This window comes from Phoca vitulina, unplaced genomic scaffold (genome assembly GCF_004348235.1).
Source record: "Phoca vitulina isolate PV1807 unplaced genomic scaffold, GSC_HSeal_1.0 scaffold25, whole genome shotgun sequence".
NCBI classification, from domain to species: domain Eukaryota; kingdom Metazoa; phylum Chordata; class Mammalia; order Carnivora; family Phocidae; genus Phoca; species Phoca vitulina.
In genome coordinates, this window is record NW_022589728.1 from 38,902,089 (window position 1) to 38,907,149 (window position 5,061).

Here is a 5,061-nt window from a genome sequence, read left to right on the forward strand (position 1 = left end):
ATGCCATGTTGGTTTTGGCATCTGTGCTTATACTTACGGAGTCGCCTCTGCTAGGAATGTTCTCTTGGTCTGTCTTAGTCTGTTAAGGCAGCTACAACAAAATGCCACAGGCTTGGTGGCTTATAAACAGCAGAAATTTATGCTCACAGTTCTAGAGGCTGGAAGTCCAAGATCAGAGCATCATCATGATCAGATGAGAGCCCTCTTCTGGGTCGCAGACTGTATCCTCACCCTGTGGAAGAGCTGGGGATGTCTGTGGAGTTGCTTTTATAAGAACATTGATCCCATCATGGTGGTTCCATCCTTGTGACCTAATCACTTCCCAGGGCCCCCACTTCTAATACCATCAGCTTGGAGGTTAGTTTTCAACATATTGATTTTAGGGGAACACATTCAGACCATAGCATCTTCACACCTTCTTTTTTGTGGCATCTCCTTGCCCTCATTCCTGTGTTGCTCCTTCTGAGAGCATTCCCTGAAGTCAAGGCAGACTCTCCCCAAATCGAGTTATTAACTGAACTGATTTGGAAACCATGGGGCCTCTGCCCCCATCCTGTGGTGACCACGTTCTTGCCCCAGCCCTTCAGTCGCATACGTCTACTTCTTCAATAAGCACAGGATCACCATGACTCCACTGTCACCATCAGTCCCTAAATGTGGTTGCAGATCTTGCTTACAAGAAAACAAAAATGTCTCATGTTCCCTGTAAGGCCCTGCAGATCCTGCCTCCTGCTTAACTTGACCTCAGCCCTATTGCCCCCTTCCATGTCCTACCATTCACAGTTCCTCAAGCCCTCCAGCTCACTCCCATTTCCAAGCCCCCACACCTATTCTCTCTGCGTGCCTGGCATGCTCCCCACTCAGAGGTTCATGTGGTTCACTCCACATCCAAGTTTCTTCTTCAAGGTCACTTCCTTGGAGGGGCCTTCCTGCAGTGGCCATCCTAATGAATACAGGGCCACTGTATTCCATCACTGCTTATGGCCCTATCCTGCTTGGTATTTCTTTCTAGCACTTGTCAGTAGCTAAATATTTATCTAATTACTTGTTTATCTTTCTCTCCTACCAGAATATAAGCCCCAGGAGGACAGATATGTATCTTATTTACAAATGTCTCCCTAGAGAATCTGACTCTGGAGGTCAGCAGGGAGACCCAGAAATCAATTTTTAGACAGCCCAGGTCATTTTGAAGCAACTAAGGAGAACAACATTTGGAAAGCATTCATTGACATCAGACTTTCCCAAGGTGGTGGTGGTCGTTGGTGGTTTATTTTGTTGTTGTTCATTTATTTTGTTAGTTTTTTTTTTTTTAAAGAGAAGCCTCTTTCTTTCCCAAGCTCAGAAAGCCCATGACTCAATGTTGTGGTGATCTGCCAGGAATCATTTAAATAGTAATAATGAGAGCTGAAGAGGGTAATGGAAAGTAAGAACTCCCTAGAGAAATGGGATAATCTCTCAGTAATTGACACATGATTGTATATTGAAGAAAGTATATGCTAACCAGTTTGCTGAACCCCAGAGTGTGAAGTATGATCATGATCACATTTTGCCCATTTTCCTTCTCAGCTCCTGTCACAGAATATTTATGTGGCACATTCCCTAGTCTTTTCCCCACCCTCCATGTCTACAGTATCGTCACCACTTCCTCTTAAGTGGCTTGGTGGATCATGTTGACACATTCAAAGGAAGTAAGATGTAACCTTTGATTGTAATATCCACTGCTTATGTTAGTTTTTTCTGGGCCAGAAGTAGCTCTGGCTGAGAGGATCTGCTGGATCTTGGAGATCCCTGCCCTGTTGGAGCGACTCAAGGGCAGCAAGTCCCTGTCAGTCTCGCTGGCACCTGGGGGCCATATTGCCTAGGCTTTGGTTCTGAGAGAACAAGGGTGAGCTGGCCTTTTCAAAGCTTCACAGAGGAGCCTTCCTGGTATTGTAAGGAAGGCAGGCGGGAATGGTGTGAAGAAGAAAGTACTAAGGTAAAAGAAGGGAAATGGTTCCAAATATAAAAAAGTCTGTTGTGTACAGACCTAGGAGAGGAGACAGAAGACCCAAAGAGAGGAAAGAAACCCAAGGCAAATGGGGCAGAGGTGGGAATCCAGATCCTAGAGGCGCCCTAAGTGGTCAGACCAGAGCCTGTGAGGTCCTGGCTACACCGGTTTTCGCTGTGGGCTGATCGCTGTCTGAAATCCCAAAGTATTTTCCAATACCTTGCTAGTGGTGTCCTACAGGAGTAAGAGAGAACTGTAACAGTTGTGTGTTTGTCGCCAATAACCATAGTCATCCCGTCACACAGTGAACTGAGCGGTTCCCTCACCCCTTTGGCATTTGTGTCCTCTGACGTTTGTAAGCGGTGGTCACACTGCCTTGTATCCCCGTCCGATCAGCTGCAAATGGTTTGATCTTCCCTCTTTACTCCCTCAAGCAGTTAAATCATTTCCCTGGTGCTCTGTTCCTCCAGCCAATTTGTCCATTTCTGGGAAAACTGGCACCATATCATTCTAGCTGCAGACTCACGGTTGTATTCACAATTAATATTTATGGAGTGCTAACTGGGTGCTTGGCCCTGCATGAGGCCCTGGAAAGGGCTCCAGTTGCCACTGATTTATGTAGGGACGGCCATGGCGTCCGGGCAGCTGTTTGCTCCCCACTGTTTCAGATTCCCACTGGGTCATTTATCTCTTTCTTGACAGTGCGGTACAGAACTCCAACAACAGAACACTGGCATTAAGAACTAAGAGCAGATATTCTTTCTCTTACCTGTCAGAAGCTTTCCCCCCATTCAAATGTGATTTTTAGTATAGTAAAAAAGACAATTTTATTGTCTCGATCTTAAGTTCTAGTGATGCCCCACATATAACGTTGAAGAGTTTTCAACAAATGTTACCTGCACTTGAAAATTCCAAAAGTGAAGAAGTAATGAACTTGGCCCTACATCCCTGCTTATATGGATGGGGAGGTGAGATGGGGAAAAAACAAACAAAAAACCACTGTCTGTATTTGTCTGACTCAGTTTCCCCAGTATGACTGAGAACAGACTGACCAGGGACAGATTTGAGCAAACACAACTTTATTTATTCACCTTGGAGTAAGGGTATATACACCCATACAGAATAGTGCCCCTTTGCTCTTTCCCTCCCCACCCACTGCAGAGAAATAGCTGTATGTTCTTTCATGGCAGACACATTCTTTTATAATATCAAATACATCATTAAACACTTCTAGAAAAAATGGGGCCCACCACCTAAAAGTCTCTAGATTTGCTCATATTTTTCATATAAACTACAAAGCATTTCCCATTTGCCCAACATATCCATTCGCATGAAAATGTCACAGAGGTGTTTTCAAGAACTACTTAGACGGGAACTATTTCAGTGGGTCCCATTTCTGTTCTTGTCTGCTAGTTTCTGGCCTGTTCCACTTTGAAGAGAAAAAAAAAAGATACATGAACATATTAAAGGATAGGGAATTTAGGTCAGGCGGGTTTGTCTTTTGTGAAAATAAATCATTGAGTATCCAACCCTATTGCAGATGAGTGGGTTTAGAGGTGCCCGTTATTAAAATATTTTTTTCCCTGTTTCTGGAGTATGATATGTGAGAAAAGCCACATTTCCCCGGAAGACTGGTCTGAGAAGCCACATCCTGGGGGCAGGAACCCAGCTGGCTCATGGGGGAAGCTGAACGGATGGTCGCAAGCCACCCTCCCATTTAACCAGCATTTACTTTCATGCCCTCTCTCCAGACACAGCTTTTTTGTGCACAGGCTTGGTCTTCCTGTTCCTTGCAACTATTTTTTGGCCCACAAAGTCGAGAACACTCAGAGGGAAAAGAAATTGCTGCTACAATGTGGTACATACATTACTAAAAAAAAAACAAAACAAAAACACGAACCAAAACAGAACCAAAATCCCGTGGTTCCGAAAATGACACATAAAAATGAGCAGGGTTCACGGGGTGGGGACAAGAAGGGTTAGGGCTTCAAGCTCTGACCAACTTTATAACTAGAGGACGTGAAAATAACACGTCAGGGGGAAGGATTCGGACGTCCCGGCAAAGCTAGAGGCTGCCACAGCCGACGGTAACGATGGACAAAAACCAGAGTGAAAATGCTGGCTACGCTTTATTAAAGAAGGATGGTGGACGAGGCAGATGGAAGCAAGCTCTGCCCCAGCGGGTCTGCCATTCAGGTGTGCCCAGGGAGCCGAGCACCACAAGAGCCAGAGCCTCCTTCTGGAGAGGTCGACCAGTGTAGGCGTTCATTTCTAATTTCATCAAAATACAGCCAAGGGGCCTCTGTGGCCCCGCGCATGCAGCTGCTAACTAACCTAAGCCCAGCACGGTCTCCGCTCCTCTGGAAAGACGTAATTCTCCCTCCACACCTCTTGCCTGGGTAGCATCCTGCTGAACCAACCTGACCTTTGGCGTTGTTCTGACATCATTCCCTATTCACCAATCATGGATAGGCCAATTCCTGTTCCAGAGGCACGCTTCATAGCTGGATGGCTACAGATGTGCTTCAGCCCCAGGGGGGGGGGGGGGGGGGGGGGGGGGGGGGGGGGGGGGGGGGCGGGGCAGTCATGGCACACACTGAGGAGAAGGGAGGCAGAGAATACAGATTTTTTTAAACTTTTTTATTACACAGTAAAGAATACAACAATACCTGAATCATACTTTAAAGATTCACAGGTTGACAGACCATACATTACAGTCCAACTAAGGAAAAAAGGATAAACAAGAAACCACAGTTCAGACATAGTAGACTTAAAAGCTCAAGAGTATGCTGACGAAAGCATGATGCCTAGACCCCGCCCCCCAGTGTTAGTCTACCATTAACTCGTGGTACATGTCTGAATTAAGTATTGCACAACAACTTTAATTTTTCACAATAATGTCGCAGAACCCAAAATAATATTTAAAAAAATTACTTTAAATCTGCATTTCAACAGTCTCCAATTTTTTTCTGTCCCTTGAGGAATTCGGACAATATGGAGTCGCTTTCTTTCCCTAAGTATTCCAGACGTAGGCATGCTTTGCATAAGTAAACCAGCCTTGAAATTTTTAAATC